The sequence below is a fragment of the Hesperophylax consimilis genome, chromosome 6, assembly GCF_061612785.1.
Source record: "Hesperophylax consimilis isolate HC1 chromosome 6, BYU_Hcon_1.0, whole genome shotgun sequence".
NCBI lineage: Eukaryota > Metazoa > Arthropoda > Insecta > Trichoptera > Limnephilidae > Hesperophylax > Hesperophylax consimilis.
Window position 1 is genome coordinate 22211984 of NC_142841.1, and position 17844 is coordinate 22229827.

General features: G+C 35.2%; 1 protein-coding gene across 1 annotated transcript in view; it reads left to right on the forward strand.

Annotated features, from left to right (window-relative positions):
- Positions 1-12583: 12583 nt before the first annotated feature.
- The window catches only part of LOC149423071 (ras-related and estrogen-regulated growth inhibitor-like protein A), a 318583-nt gene continuing 313322 nt past the window's right edge, over positions 12584-17844 (forward strand). Inside the window, exon 1 of the mRNA XM_089632840.1 lies at positions 12584-13260. The gene's annotated coding sequence lies outside the window, so the exon portion shown is untranslated. The remainder of the gene's footprint in view (positions 13261-17844) is intronic.

Consider the following 17844-nt stretch of genomic DNA (forward strand, 5'->3'; position numbering starts at 1 on the left):
GCGCAGCCGTGACTGCACCGGGGGGAGAATTGTACCGGACGTACCTCCACCGACTTAGATTAATTTGCATAAATCTGAATTTACGCAGAGGCAGTTCCTTTACAAACTCACCTCTGCGCATATTCGAATTTATGCAACAAAATTCTCTGTATAAAAAATCTGTAATCTTATCTGTTGATTAATAAATAAAACCACGGGGTCAAGCAGTCATCATTATAGACAAAAAACAAAGGCTTGACCCCCCAACACCCTCTTATAAATTAAATACCTATCATCTGTACAAAACATGGAAGATTTGCATGAAATTTGAAATTGTGCAGACGCGGTTACCTTTACAAAACTTGCCGTTTGCGCAAAATTGAATATTGTGCAAATCTTCTCTTTTAAATACCAACTCCCTTTAATTAAATTTGCATGAAAATTTGAAATTGTGCAAACGCAGTTTCCTTTACAAAACTTGCCGTTTGCACAAAATTGAATATTGTGCAAAGCTTCCCCTTTAAATATATGTTTTCTCTCTTTAATATGTAAATTTGCACAAATTAAATATTGTGCAAAGCTGCCTTGTAAAATATATTTTCTCTCTGTAATATGTGCAAACTCACAAAATGTATCTGAATAAAAATGACCCGGGCAAAGTGGATTGGAGAAACAGTCAGGGACCTAGTCAAAATCATCCCCTTCCAAGTTACGCAACAACGGCGCTCTCTCCTGTGACAAATTCCGGGAACCCAAAAATAATTCTCGGAATTTGTCGCTAACAAAGGGAGAGCTAGGCCCGTTGGTCCTTTAAAAGGCGGACAACTTGTGCAATTCGGCAGAGAGCCAGCAACGATCGGACCATCAACATCTCTCCTGGACTGCCCCTGACTGCCTTCTTCAAGCCTCTCCTGCCCTGGACCTTCACTGCAACCTGGCCTTCTTCTTTCACCCGGCTCCCTGGTGCTCATCAAGAAGAAAACATTTTCACAATAGTCGAAGCGTCCCTAGTCAGGGCGCAGGTTCCCCCCTACCTTCCTTCCCCCTGCCTTATACCTTTCTCCCACATTTTCCCCATTTCTCCCTTTTCCCTATATTTTTCCCCACTTTTCCCACATTTTTCCCCAATTTTCCCTATCCTAATTTTTCCCCATTTTTAACCACATTTTCCCCCATTTTTCCCCATTTTTCCTTTTCCCCATATTTTTCCCCATTTTTTCCATTTTTTCAACATTCTCCCTACTTTTTCCCGACCTTCCCTTCCAAGGCGTCGAAGCGGCCAGCCGGCCACTCCCGCTATATCGTCTGTGCGGCCGGCGACTACAGTGCCGTCCCGTACACATTTCAAATGCAAAATGCAAAATACCTATTTTCAAAATGCATTGAAAATGCAAAATGGTTTCTCATTCAAACAATTAAAATAGTTATAGAATTTTTAAACAATTTTGTCATTTAATAATGGACATCAATGTAGAACAAACATATTACATGATGGTACATCCAAAAACACCACGACTACAGATAAACGATGAAAGATGAAACCACAAAAAATTTGCGCGGGTCTAATGTTGCCAACGTACAAACATAGAAACTGCTATCTAACATTTAATATTACAGCATCATGGCCGGGGCCCCATGTTCAGTATTTGAATCAGTATTTTTTGTAATGGTATCACTCAATTGCCAGGGCTCCTACCAGGGAGCAACTTGACAAATGTAAATTATTTCTCATAGCGAGGTTGACGACCAACTGATATTTGGGGCTTATGAAAAAAAGATGAGTGGAGATAGTAGGAAGAATGTTGCAAAAAAGCATTTAAAATGGAAAATGCATTGAGAAAAGCATCTAAAATGCAAAATGCAAAATGGTTTTTAGAAAAGCATTTAAAATGCAAAATGTAAAATACCTATTTTGCATTTTGCATTTTGCATTTCCATTTGAAATGGATTTATTTGAAATAAAGCACATCTCTGGTTATTTCCACTTCCAATATTTGCATTAATTCATTCTGGAAAACAAAATTGAAATTCAAATAGATGTATTTAAAAAGGAAACGGTCGTAACTGGAAATTGAACCAATGATCTCTGTCTTACCAGGACAACGCCTTTAACCACTCGACCAATGTCCGGTCATTCGGGTTTCAATAGCGGAATGGTAAAAAGGCGTTGTCCAGTACAAGTTCAGTACAGTACAGTCAGTTTCAATATTGCTTGGGCAGTTGTGGATTTTAGGTAGTCAAAGTAAAGTCAAATAGGGCTCTCACATTAAACATTACAGTAGTTTCTATATACATAGATTTGTAGTTTCTACATACATAGATTTGTAGTTTCTACATACATAGATTTATGGTTTCTACATACATAGATTTGTAGTTTCTAGATACATAGATTTGTAGTTTATACATACATAGATTTGTAGTTTCTACATACATAGATTTGTAGTTTTGCATACATAGATTTGTAGTTTATACATACATAGATTTGTAGTTTCTACATAGAAAAGCTTGTAAATAAACATAGGTATTTAACTTACATACATAGATTTGTAGTTCCCACATACATAGATTTGTAGTTTCTACATACATAGATTTGTAGTTTCTACATACATAGATTTGTAGTTTCTACATACATAGATTCGTAGTTTTTACATACATAGATTTGTAGTTTCTACATACATAGATTTGTAGTTCCTACTTACATAGATTTGTAGTTTCTACATACATAGATTTGTAGTTTCTACATACATAAATTTGTAGTTTCTACATACATAGATTTGTAGTTTCTACATACATAGATTTGTAGTTTCTACATACATAGATTCGTAGTTTTTACATACATAGATTTGTAGTTTCTACATACATAGATTTGTAGTTCCTACATACATAGATTTGTAGTTTCTACATACACAGATTTGTAGTTTCTACAAACATAGATTTGTAGTTTCTACATACATAAATTTGTAGTTTTTACATACATAGATTTGTAGTTTCTAAATACATAGATTTGTAGTTCCTACATACATAGATTTTTAGCTTGACTAATATATTAAAAAAATATATATCGTGCGCCATAATTACAAAGCTGTGGTTAATAAACGAACAATTTATGTACCTTTGAATATCTAAAATTACCTACCTACCTACCAAAATATTAATCTGCATGTACATATAATTCAGTTAAATGCAGGCCCGCGCCGCCCTGTAAGGGCGCAATTGGAGCACTCCGCTCCTGACTACTCACTCAAGTACTGACTCAAGTGACACGATATTACGGTGGTATCCAATATCCAAGTTGCATGCTCTTCTTTGTCTGCATTATACAGGAAGCCTTGGGCGGATATGAAATGTCGATGACTTTCCTCGTTTGACGCTACTTTGTGCTGCATATGCGAATATGCGATGATGCCTCATTGCATATCACACGAAATATCCAAGGATATGTAACTCATGACTTGGCGGATACCAGGCGAGCAGCTTATGCAGGAGATCATAATGTCCTGAAGCTATTTCTGTAGAGAGATAGTACTTGTGTCATGGTTTGTTGATTCAGGAGCGTCGCGTCGTAGGCTTGTGCGATCTTATGCGTGTGGTGCATAAGGCGGCCAAACCGGGGGGCGGCCTTTTGTGTTTGCCTCTAAATTCAGATTTGTTCACCTTTCTGTAGTGTGATTTGGCGGCCTCCATTACTCATGCATTCTTTATCACTGCCGGATAAATTTAAAAGTTTTGTTTTATTGTATATTAAATTTTAGAGAAAATGTGTCATCTCTGGGGTACCCCATTCTACGGCCGTATTGTATGGGTGCATGGTTTGTTATTATAATTTAGTAACATAGTACACGTAAAAATAAATATTCGGTACATAATTTATGTATAAACATTATTTCAGTTGTGGATCTGTGATTATTACCCTGGTTCAATGAACTCGGATTTGTTTTCAATTAAGCAGTCACTTTCAAAATTGGAACTGATTTTGTCAAGAATTCATCTGATTTTTATAATTTTATGTAATTCACAAAAAATATTTTCTTAAATCGGCTAACTGGCAATAGTTCTTGATTCGAGAGGTAGGGAGCTGTAAAACTTGCTTTAAAAATATTGAAGATATATTTTGAAGGCATCAACAAGCATGGCGTATATAAATACACTTTTCTGAAATTTTAAAAGCTTGCGACAGCTATGTCACCCATAGATACTTCCCGAACTAAATTAAGTTTATTAGCAAATTAATTCGGCCCTAGAATCGTGCAGGAACCTAGGCCTCATTCGGAGCTGGAAACAGTTCATGTTCGCAGTGGTATAGGCCTGGTAGCTTTGGTATTTAGATTGACAACAGTAATTATTAGACACTACGTTGATGACTGTAGTTGTTGAGTTCATAAATCTACTTCCCACATTAATGAATTTATTGAAAAGGATATCAAAGTCAACGGGTCGAATAAATATTATTATTAATTTTATGTTAAAGAAAATAAATCGTACAAATTAATTTAATGTTTGATTCTTGCCATCGAATTGTGATAATTCGTACTTAACCCAAGCACAGAATTTGACTTTGTGGGATTTTAGATGCACGCTTACATTGTTACTTTATTTTTATGACTGTCGTTATGTAAATATGTAACAAAACTTCAACCTTAAAAAAAGACATTTATTTACACAATTTCAGGCCTCTAATAAATCGGATATTTTTAATAACAATAATAAATACTTTAAAGAAAATTAAGATATAAATATGGTGAGGTCTTTTTTTCTGAAAGAATTAACAACACATTATGTATTCCTTATTAGCGTATTAATTGAATGGTTCCAGTTTCAGTCTGTGTTTGGTGTCAGTATATTTTCTATTTCTGATCTCCGTTTGTTTTGTATCCAGATTTTTATTTGAACTTGATTAGTGAATGAAAGTGGGATTTTGTTGTAGAGTTTAATGCCATAGTAAAAGAAACTTTGTTGTACAATTGTTGTATTCGTTGTTATTTGTTCGATATGTTTTGGACCAATTTTTCTAATAAACGACGGGTATTTTTTGTGTTTTGTATTTATGAATGTAAAGTAGTATGTATTATTTTAGAAAAGAGTTGTTTATTTAATCCTACTATCCTAATATGATCATACGCATCTGTACATAAATACATAATATTTGTTACATTGAATAATAAGTGATCTTTATACATCTCCATACCGAAAGTTCGCCTTGTCATTTTCTCCGTTTCTCAGTTTATCAGAACAAAATTCAAAGTTTTTTTGTATGCCAATGATTTACTACCTTTTTATGTGAATACTTCAAACGAGTGCTGGTAACCTCAATTGGCTTATGTTGTGAGGAAAAGAGGAATAACTCTTCAGGCACATGTGTTCGCTTTTGGGAACAACTCATATGGTCTCACACAAATCGTTGTATCTCCCTTACTGTTGTGGTGAAATATATGATCTAAGCGGTGTTAGAAAGAGAAAACACCATTCACATAACACTTTATATTCAAATCTAGAAGTTAACCACAGAAGAATCAAAATGTGCACATTTACGAAACCAAAGGTACCGATCGCAATTTGAAAAAAAAAACTTATGAGACTTGATTTTTTTACTAATTATTTTTGTACAAAACGATAAAAAAAGGGACAAGGGATGTGTTGCAATTTATATGTGACTTGCACTTGACACTCCATTTTATTTAACGAACCATAAATAAACAGGCACACTTTGCAAATTGAAAAAGTCAAGAAATTTTAAACTTAAAAAATACCATGGCAGTAAAATGACCTTGACATCATAATATTTCATCATCGACTCATTATTACCACATTTCGTTTCTTCAAAATCCATTTATGAACAACAACTTTCCTCCGTTTCAGTAGTTCCGTCTTCGGGGATTTCCCTACCAAAAATCAAAATGCAAGGTTATGGAATATGCTTTTATTACAGTATCAACCTTCATTACGAATATCCTTGATAAAACCCATTAATCCAGAACAATCTTCAATAATTTCACTGAAACGCCGTGGTAGACTGTTGCGCAAGTAAATTTTATATGATTAATTTGTGGTATTTCACAATTTATTCATAAAATAATATGAGGTATATTTGTGGGAGAAACTATTCAGAATTTAAATGTTGCTTGAAATGGCTTTGGCCATGGTTGGTCATTAGACCTGAATAGCTAGGTATTTTCCCATCTCCTTCCCCTTCTCAATATCTTACATACCCCAATCGGAGGATTCCATAGATTCACTGGCTCCAGACTCCACCTCCAAGTTGGGAGCAGTTGGGACTTTTGTGTTGTAAAAACATTCCAAGTACCTACCTGGTGTAATATTTGTTATGAAGTAGATAACCACAGATTTTTGTTTGTAGATAACAGACTTTTTGTCCATTTACAATGCACATGTAACATAAACTACATATTAAAAAAAAGAAGAATGAAGAAAAAAGGAATTATTACTTAATTTTTTAAATTTGAAATTCCCTCTGGCGTCAGGTAGCCGTTTTTGAAATAAACTTATGTCACAAACAGTTGATGTGAACATAAATCGAGACAAAACGGTGGTCTTTAGTCGCGAGTATTGACCACACCGATTGAAATTAGCCACTAACAGACAATGGCGGGCCGTGAATTTATATTTTGAATAAAACATCGAAACTTCTTCATTTCCATCAATTATTACAATTTTTTTTATTCTTATTTTAATTTGAATACTTAATTTTCCTTATAAACTTGATAAGAAGGTCTTTAGTAGAAGTACAACAGAATATAATAAAGAGTGCATAATTAAAAACCGAGATTAGGGATTAAGGTTTCTCTTTTTATGATTAGATAGATAATTAACAGATCTGACATAGGCTTACCGGATTTTTAAATGCTTACCAGAGTATGTACCAAAGAAATACATTTTTTAATAAAAGTTTTTGTTGTTGTTGTTGTTTTGATTTTCGAGGCAATATATCGACGTAGTAAATTCATGCGTAGGCTTAGAAATTCCCACCAAAAAGCGGTTAAAATTTCACGCCTCCAAAACTTTGAAAACTTTTGCAGGATCATACTAATTAAGGCGATGCTATACGTAGTAATGCAGAATCATGTGTTTTTGTTTTGAAAATTTGGTCGCCTAGAAATGTTTCAAATGCTTTAATTAAATACTGCGAGTAAAATATATCTTAGCCTTTGAAATAATCGAGTATTTTTTAGATAATTTTTTTTATAAGCTCAGAAAAAAATAATGTATAGGCCTATGAAAACTGCTTTAAAGTTCAAAATCTCCTACTTACGAACCTATTTTGGGTTATGATTTTATTGTATAATGTGGCAAATTAAGTTATTTATAAAATGATTGAGAAAAAAATAATATTTATGCCTGAAAATCCACAAAATAAAATAACAGGCACTTTTTGGCCATGTTTTTTTCTTGCATAAATCAAAACAGGCGGATGGTGTTAAGCGGGAATTAAAACCTTATCGCCATGTACGTAAGGGTTGTTATTGATAGCGGCTCAATTTAAAATAGGCGGATGGTGTTAAGCGTGAATTTAAACCTTATCAACATCTACGTAAGGGTTGTTATTGATAGCGGCTCAATTTAAAATATTACACGACGAAGTGCATCGCCTTAAGATGTAATTTATCCGCAACAATTTTGTAATACATGAGTATGCTATGAAGCAAGTTAGTGATGTATCTCTTGGCTAAAAAAATTAACAGAAGCCAACACGTAGACAATTCCATGCTTTATAAGGCAAAATGAAAACATTGGAATTTTTCAATTTGGGAGGCGGGTATGGATACTATTTGGATATATTTATTGGGTAACCAAAACCCTTGATATAGGTCACCCCAAGTGGATCGCTAAGTTTGTTTACTTAGCAGTGGTACCCGGGTTCATGGGGTGAGGTTTGTCTAGGTCTTGGCGGCGGATATGTATGCCCACATGCTGCGTGGCGGACCGGATCTGGAGAGACTAGTTAAGGGAGACCTTTCGACCTCTCCAGCCATTCTCTCTCGACCCATCGCTTTGCACAGAAGTGGGAGGTATGGATTCATACATCCGTCACTCCTGAACACATTGACCACCAGATTCCTACCCACCCATCATACATTTTTCCTTTCCAGAACTTCCTCTCATTCTTTTCCCTCTACACAGCAACCCCGAAGATGTCATAAGTTTTTGTGAGGATTTTTTCCCTCGGGTCTCCTGTGTGGAGCTCATGTTAAGAAAAGGCACACGGTCTACGCTGCAATTGCATCAATTCGTACCGCGGGCACTATTTTTCAACTCTGCAAATAATGTAGGGGTCCGGCCTAAAGCGGTTAATAAATGATGTACTTGCATAAATTAGTATATTCCCTTGGGGAATCTCAAAAGTTCGCGTGCGCCACTGGTCATGGTATATTTACCGGACATTTAATAAATAAATCTTTGGCTGCAGTCACTCTTTGGTAATGAATGCATTTAATAATCATTCTGTCGACATTGCACTATTCGTCATTGCGTCACACGCCGCGCTTATGGCGAGATTTTTATTTACCCGCAATCTAAGGAAATTATTTAACACTTTCACCATTGAGATTAAAAGCAAATATTTTTTATTATTGACGACTAGATTTCTCGCTAGGAAAGTAATGCTTTCATGCTTATGGTTATATTTTCGTTTATTTATTTATTGATCTGATGTTGTAATTTTTTATGTATTGTAGTGTTACGTCACTACTTGACTGGAACGTTATTCTAGAAGTTTCCAAACAAGCTTATTTTTATTATATTTGTTTCTGTAGCAACGAATGTTCGAGAATGTTTTATTTTCCACCCAGATAAGCGACAAAGTGAACGAAATGGTCAGTACAGTACCAGCAACCGCGACATCGAGATCGAATTATTTTGCCTATGTGACGCGCTTCGGAACATTCTCGAACCTTCCTTTCGTAAATCATTTTGTTGTATTTTCTAAGTTTATTTATTTTTTTCGGATGTATTATTAAAAACCGCTTCAGCCAAATTTCGTAGTTATTTATTAATAAAAAGAATACCGAATATAACTACAGTATCATGTACCTTACTAATATTTTATTTTGTGTAAAATTGGCAAAAGTGCAAAAGTTAATGCAATAATTTTATATCCCAACTGTCCGGAAGCACTGGATGACATATAATATTAGGGTATGATTTGAGGCTGAAGGGAGTGGGGAGAGGAAGAAGAAAAGACACAAGAAGATTGCAAATTTCCTTACAATTACCTAAATAATTAAATCACCCCAGAAGTTTTGCGGTATGAGCTTGGAATACGGTCTACAAGTAAATAAGCTTTTTCAACGAAAAATTCTGTCCAATTAATTGAATTAACCAAAAACTAATCAAATAATGACAATTTTCCTCATAGAGTAATTCGTCACAGGTCATGAAAGTGTTAAGCGCATTCGCGACGCCAATGGCGCCAAGTTTAATAATATCACTATGGCGAATGCACGCGGTCTTTGTACTAAGAAGAACTCAAATTCCGTTTTGTTTTAATTAAAATTATTCTATTAGATTATTCACATATATAAATTTAGATCATTATAAGATCGTTAACTCTTTTTCTTCTTTTGATGTCTTCTTCTAACCGAGGTAGGCTATCATTATGGCACTGAGTGGTAGATACTACGCCTCGTATGTTCATCACCCACTAAAATGTGTTTCTGCATTCCCTTAGCCAACCTGTTATCCAATTACCTGTACCTGTCTGACAGTTGGGAATACCTACGTAAGTGACGATTGCAACACTTTATTGAAACCTCGTCAGTCTGCTAAGAAAACGAGGACAGTTAACATGAGTTCTCAGTTTGTATAATTCGTATATATTCGAATCTATTACGTGAATTACGAGGGTGGTCTGAAAAGTTAACCACCTCAACGCAAAGATGGCGGTACTCGTCAATAAAAGCTAGTGAATATAGTTGTGCATCTTTTGAAAGTTACTCACCAAAGTTTCGGCCATTTTGGAAGCGCAGTTTTTAGATGACAGTCGTTTGAGTGAGTCGATGTGTGTGTTTTTGTGAAAATGGAAAAATTGAGTATAGAGCTGTTATTAAATTTTTGTTTTTGAAAGGCAATACGCCTACGCAAATCAATGATGAGTTGGACTCTGTGTATGGGGACTCTTCACCATCATTTACCACAGTGAAAGGCAGCTGAATTTAAACGTGGCCGTAAGAACTTGGGAGACGATGTTGACCCGTGGTGTTCTCCAGGGCCAGAATATCGATTCGCAAGTGCTTCAGAAGATCAGGGGTAAGTCAGACTCCGTTCCCAATTCTAATAACTGTTAACCAGAGATGTGCGTTATTTCAAATAAATCCATTTCAAATGGAAATGCAAAATGCAAAATGGGTATCTTCCATTTTGCATTTTAAATGCTTTTCTAAAAACCATTTTGCATTTTGCATTTTAAATGCTTTTCTCAATGCATTTTCCATTTTAAATGCTTTTTTGCAACATTCTTCCTACTATCTCCACTCATCTTTTTTTCATAAGCCCCAAATATCAGTCGGTCCTCAACCTCGCTATGAGAGATAATTTACATTTGTCAAGTTGCTCCCTGGTAGGAGCCCTGGCAATTGAGTGATACCATTACAAAAAATACTGATTCAAACACTGAACATGGGGCGATGACGCTGTAATATTAAATATTAGATAGCAGTTTCTATGTTTGTACGTTGGCAACATTAGACCCGCGCAAATTTTTTGTGGTTTCATCTTTCATCGTTTATCTGTAGTCGTGGTGTTTTTGGATGTACCATCATGTAATATGTTTGTTCTACATTGATGTCCATTATTAAATGACAAAATTGTTTAAAAATTCTATAATTATTTTAATTGTTTGACCTGAGAAACCATTTTGAATTTTCAATGCATTTTGAAAATAGGTATTTTGCATTTGAAATGCTTTTCTAAAAACCATTTTGCATTTTGCATTTTCAAATGGAAAAGTTTTGACCCATTTCCATTTTGCATTTCAAATGGTTTTGGGTACCCATTTTGCACATCTCTGCTGTTAACCAGCTATCCCAAGTAGTTGTGTCAATTTAAAAGTTTAGAAATATTGATTATAGTTCACTACAAACTGATTCGCAAACAATTTGCGACCATAATCACCCTTGCGAAAAACAAACAGTCAAAACTAACCTTTGCTTGAAATCGCTTTAGGCACGTTTAATGACTTTCCAACCTCCATCTTACTCGTCTACTTCCCTTACCTCCCTTTGGCCTTAATAATATACCCCATTGTTTATACCAGAGTCCAACTGGCTTCGGACAGTAGATGGTAGTAACTATTCACATGAAAATTAAAATAAATAATATAACAGAAATGGGATTTGAGCCGTTCCAGTAGAACGGCCTACATTTTCTGACGTTTTGAGCAGCAAAAGGCTGTTTAACGGTTATGAATTTGATCGCTTGTCAGCAATTCATTATTTCACATGCATACATACAGTATCCATATTCCATACATAGTTCATACAGACATCCTGTATAACGTTACCCCCTGCCAGAGCCAAATGACACTTTTGAGCGGAGATTCATAAAATACATACAGAACTACAAGATACGTACTGTTGGCGTGATCATTTAAACGGTGGTAATAATATTAAAGATAGAATTTTTATTTTGCATTTAGGTAGGTTAAAAGTAAACTTTTATTTTTCAGTAACATATGTACACAATTTGGGGGTACCGCCGCCCGGGGAACCATTTATTGGATAACTAACTGCTCTGCCTTAAGTCACCCAAATGGTTCACTTCGTTTGGTGACTTAGCAGGGGTGCCCTGGTTCATTTGTGGGGGTGAGGTTTTGGCGACAGATGTGTGGCAGGCCGGATCGGTAGAGACTGGTTGAAGGAGACCTTAGGACTCTCAGAACCGCAGTGGGAGGGATCGATTCATAAATCCGTTACTCCTGGACATACTGACTCCCAAATTTCTACCCAGTAGTTAGTTCTCGATTTCAATTAGTATCCGACTAACTACAATAGCAGTACAGTGAAATCTAGTTTTGTTAGAGATAAGTTTTAGAAGTTTTGAACGCATTTCACTACTGTCCATGAAAAATCTTAAATATAACGTTGACATTGTAGATGCCTGTCATTTATTTCAAATATAATGTTCAATATTGGCTTTAGCGTTAAAAAAAATCATTAAAAATTATTCGTAGAAAAACAACTGCCATGAAAAGGCTTTTCGAACTTATTATAATATTTAGTTCATAATATTATTAATCCTTGAAAACCATTTTTTTTAATTGCGGTAAAAGTGCTGGTATTGAAATAAATGCATTAATAATTTGCAAAATGTAAACATCTTAAAAAATATTAGTGCAGCGGTCAAGTCACGTTGGATTACCTTAATGTCTGTACCAACGTGCCCAAATATCAAAAAAGTGAATATACACCTCATCACCATTCTTATCATTCGCAACGATGTCAAAGAAATCACCAAGTAAATCGTTTGATTTTTTTATGAGGTGGTGTGTTTATACCGGGTGTTTTATTATATTATTTTCATCTCTGATACCCGCCGTAAATGCCGGTAAAAGAAAGATGCGGGCCGTATCACGTTCAGTTCGTCGCCTGGCGCCGAACGCGAAGGTTGTGCATATCCCCAGCGTTCATGTCCGTTGTACCAACGATTTCTTACACGAAAGAATTCCGAAATTTTCCGCACTAAATTCTGTGCCCATTTCCGCGAAAATTAACCCGTCAAAAGCTCACACTGCATATGAGAAGTGAATTAAATATATGTTTATTAACTTTTTAAAGTTATTGTGATGTTTTTTACTTTCGAATTTCGCGACAATGATCAATAATAATAATGTGCGAAATAAATATTTACGAGTCACTTTCGCAAATTGGATAAGTGCTGTGGACCTTTTTTTGTCCGTTTAAAATATAACGTATGTTGTCACTAATGGATTTTCATTATTGGCGCTGAGAATCAGAGTGTCCCTTCAAAGGAGATAAAATAAAAGTGAAGACGTGAAAACAAATTATTTTTTTGAGGATTTATCTGGACTGTCGGTTGTAAATTTGATCAGGAAGAAACGAAAGTGAAAAAGCGAGTCAGTAAATTGACAATGACAATTGATGACAGATAAGTGCTTATTGAATTACGTTGCTTTCCCGCTGGTAGGAAAGAACCGAGTACCGACTTCTCCACTGACATTTACACGTGTGGCTTTCCGGATAGCGCTTTTTGCCGATGTGTTGATGTTTTTTTCTTATTGATTGAAAAGCTTTCGATGGTACAAGGCTATTGGTAAGATCCTTATAACATATTTCCACTATTATTATATATACCTACAATTGACTTTTCTGCTGACTATATTGTCTAAAATGCACAGCACTAAATTAACTAAAACAAAAACTTTAAAAAATACCTTGGTTAAGCCCATATAAAAAAAACATTTATTTTCTCCATACCGCGTATCGCCGTCACTATCAAAACACTTCGCAGAAAGAGCGACATTATCTTTGTGTGTATACAATTTAGAAATGCATAAGTAGGTACCTAATTAGAATGGTTTGGGCATGTAGAGCGAATGGACGAAGAAAGGGGTGTAAGTAGGTTATATGATGCAAATGCGAATGGTAGCAGAAGTCGAGGACGCCCGAGGAAGACATGGCACGATCAAGTGAATCAGATACTCGAGTCGGGCCATGTGAAGAGTCAGAATAATAGAAGAGTATGTATGAGACGATGCATGAATGTGAATGAGGCAAGAAGTGTGTGCTAAGACCGAGTTGTTTGGCGGGCCGTCCTCTCTGCATACCCCTGCAGTAACGGCGTGATGGTTAGTTAGTTATATATTTACAAATATAAATTTTAATTGTCATCTTATGTTAGCACATGCACACTCGTATGCTTTCTTCTCCAGGTGGCCCCTCGTTTCGGAGGTTGGATGTCATCGGGTCATGTGTGTAACCAATGATGATAAAACAAACAAAACATAAAATCTCCGTCGATAAGCACAAGCTAAGATTTGGATTAAAGAACAAATTGGTGATATTACCAAAAAATATATCTTAAAAAACAAAAACAAAAAAATTACTACACATATTGTACACCACCCTTATTGTATCTAACACTAGCTACGTACATATTGCCTAATTTTTCATTACTGTGTTTATTATTTATTTTAATTTAATTTAATATTTTTATTGTAGTATGTACTATTTGGTGTAAAATTTTAAAATGGGGGCTTAAAATCAATAATTTATTCTAAATATTTTTATTGCAAAACACTTGAGTTTTTAAATCTAAATTTTTGAAGATGCGCGTTACATAATAATTCAAAATGCAAGTCCGGTTGCCTTTGCTTTAGTTTCTTGATTAATGCAATTTTATTAACAATAACAAATATAACATGCGTAATTTAGTTTTCCTTTTTGAAGTAAAATCTCCAGATAAAGACCCAAATATCATATTTATTTTTACAATCCGAGAATATTTGGACTTAGTTGGGTAGTGGTTGTGACTCAATCAATTGTGATGCGAATCAATCAATTCTTTACGAGTATATTACCGGCACTATCCAGAGTGGCAGATACTCTCAGTATCGCCTTGGTGAAAGACCACCATTCACTTTGAAACATTGCTTGAACAGCCAATTTTTAGTGACTACATCTGGATAGCCAGGTACTTCCCAACCTTGTTTTTTCCACATCTTCCTCACTTCCCGTTCTCTTCATCCGCAAACCATTCAATTGGTGATGCCATAGTCTGGGCAGTTGAGACTCTTGAGCGGTATTCACATAAAAAGCAGAAAAATTATGTTCTAAAAATTCCAAAGCAATTAGAAAACCATCATTGCTTGTCATGGTACCTATCATCCTCAACATTGTCATCAAAAATACTAATTTCGGTTAGGGTCTGTCTATGTGTAATTCTGGTTCAATAAACTTGGATTTGTTTTGAATGTAAGTGTCATTTTCAAAATTTGAACTGATTGTGGTGTCAATAATTAAGACAAGCGATATAGTACCTACCTACTTCGACGGCCGGCGTGGTCTAGTGGTATACGCTTTTGACTACAGATCCGAAGGTCGCGGGTTCGAACCCGGCGTGCGCAAATAAATTTTATTTGATTAATTTGTGTTATTTCACAATTAATTAATTAAAATAATATATAGTATATTTGCGGCACGTTCCAGAGTGGAAGATACTCTCAGTATCGCCCTGGTGTAAGACCACCATTCAGAATTGAAACGTTGCTTGAAATGGCTTTAGCCGTGTTTGGTGACCAGATCTGAATAGCCAGGTACTTCCCCACCTTCCTCTTCCCCATCTCCCTCCCCTCCCCAATACCCTCAGCCTCACATCATACCCCAATTGGGGATGCCATAGTCTCACTGGCTCCAGACGGGAGCAGTTGGGACTCTTGTGCGGTAATACTGTAAAAAAAAAAAAAAAAAATTTTCTAATAATTTCGATTAAAATAATTAATAGAAAATTATTTTCATTCCATATTTGAAATGTGTATTTCTGTTGTTTAAAGTTCTTAGGGCTTTTCTTGACAAGTCTTCCTATTTTTGTTAAGATGGATTTATCAATCCTACAATAATCATAATTCCCGTGAGTTTTCACGTTTTATGATATTGTTTATCGTCTTCAAATTTACTTAAAGATAACGTAAAAATTCCACTGCTTTTTTATCAGCGCCTAATCAAAACAAAAATATTATTCAAACCTGTCTGGCCTCAAGAAATCAGTCGCAAAACGTTCCATTACCGTGGTCATTATTCTTTCAACAAGAGAAACGTTTATGCGGGCCTTACCGAAATGTGACCAAAGAAAACGAAAAAGCCATAACCAAACAATATCGCTACCGAATTACGCTGATAATAATAATAATATATAATACAATGGACCGTTTCTTTTCGCATTATTTTTATTTTTTATTTTATAAGTTATGCAGTTCGAACCAAACAATACTGTCCTTTGTAAGCCAAGTTTTATTACCTGCCTGCACGCATCACCCGATTTTCATTGCTCTTTTTAATGATTGAACTATCTAACTAACCATCAAACGTTTCTCCGTAGTGGTAGGCAGAGAAGATGTACCGGCAAACAATTCTGTCTTGGCACACACTGCGCGGAGAAAAATTAGTATTGCTAATTTATTAACTCTTGACAGGCCAAGATGCCAAACGAAACGTCTGTAACCAAGTGGGTCTTCCGACGACCCCATGCATTTTTCTGTCCCATGGGCTTTTAATAGAATTCCCAATTATTCAGTCAATCATTAATGGTAACTTATGTATTTGCACAGGAATACGTAAAATACTAAAATGATGTATCGAGTATTTAAGCTAATATAAGGAGGTTAGTAATTTTGGGTACTACTTACTCCCCCACTTGGCTGTGGGATAGTTAAGAATCTCTTCGAATTATTCGTAAACCGTTTAAAATTGGGATTGCAGGCCCTAAAGAGAATAAATTGATAGGTTTGACTTTAAGTAAAACACTTGTTCATAAAAATCCTAATATTTTTGCATTTCGTCATTATATATTATCAAGGCCAATGCACGTGCATGAACACGAGTTCCGATTTATTTGGTATTTACTAAAAGTTTATCAGGAAATGACCTGCAATCCCTCTTTTAACCGGTTAACAACAATTTGAAAGAATTCTAAATAACTATTTAACTCCGTTTGCTTGCTTCATTCACATTCATACATTGTCTCATATAAAGCTCTCTGTTATTCTAACTCTTCCTCGATCGTCCCACGTGTCGCGTCATATATTTTCTTTACACTACTTTCTTCTTTTCATTCGCTCTACATGCCCAAACCATCTAAGCGTTAGTTTCTTAATCTTACTCCTGATGTCTTTCATTCTTTGCAAATCTCAACATTTCTCACAAGATCATATTATATAGTTTCACAAGATTTTTCATTTCTACAGCATTCAATCTGAACGCTGTTCTAATAGAGCATTATTTATCAAACAAATGAAATTTATATTATTAAGAAAACAGCTTATTGTGGCGTGTTTATTGTCTTTTTTTCGATCGATTAACGGATATTCGATAGCTGCATAGCTCATAATGGAAATGGCGTCAAAATAGCGATCTAAAAATCTAAAAAAACTTCTAAAATTTCGTGCCGCCAGAGTAGAAGCAGAGACTACCGATCTAGACAATTAGCTGCTTCTGAAAATCAGTTTTCTACTTTACAGATTTATTTAATTTTTGTTTTTTTTTTTTTTTTATCTGGATAAAAATAATAATTATTTGCAGTGATTTTCGTTATGCCTGACTCATTGGGAAATGTTCCGGTAACGGGACGGTTGTGTGTAAAAATTGTTTCCTATCGAATGTTACTTTTTTTACCGAAGAAACCAGGACTATAATAATGGTGGCATATATGACGATCTAATTAGCTGTCGAAGAATTGGTACCCTTCGAAAAGTTTTGAAATGTTTTGAGAAATAATGAAATACGTGTTAAGCTGACTCTCAAAAGCATCCGCAACGTGGTCAGCTGCCATTAAAATATAGTATTTTAATGGATATAAGCTGACTCTCAAAAGCATCCGCAACGTGGTCAGCTGCCATTAAAATATAGTATTTTAATGGATATAAGCTGACTCTCAAAAGCTTCCGCAACGTGGTCAGCTGCTATTAAAAGAGAGTATTTTAATGGATATAAGCTGACTCTCAAAAGCTTCCACAACGTGGTCAGCTGCTATTAAAAGAGAGTATTTTAATGAATATAAGCTGACTCTCAAAAGCTTCCACAACGTGGTCAGCTGCTATTAAAAGAGAGTATTTTAATGGATATAAGCTGACTCTCAAAAGCTTCCACAACGTGGTCAGCTGCTATTAAAAGAGAGTATTTT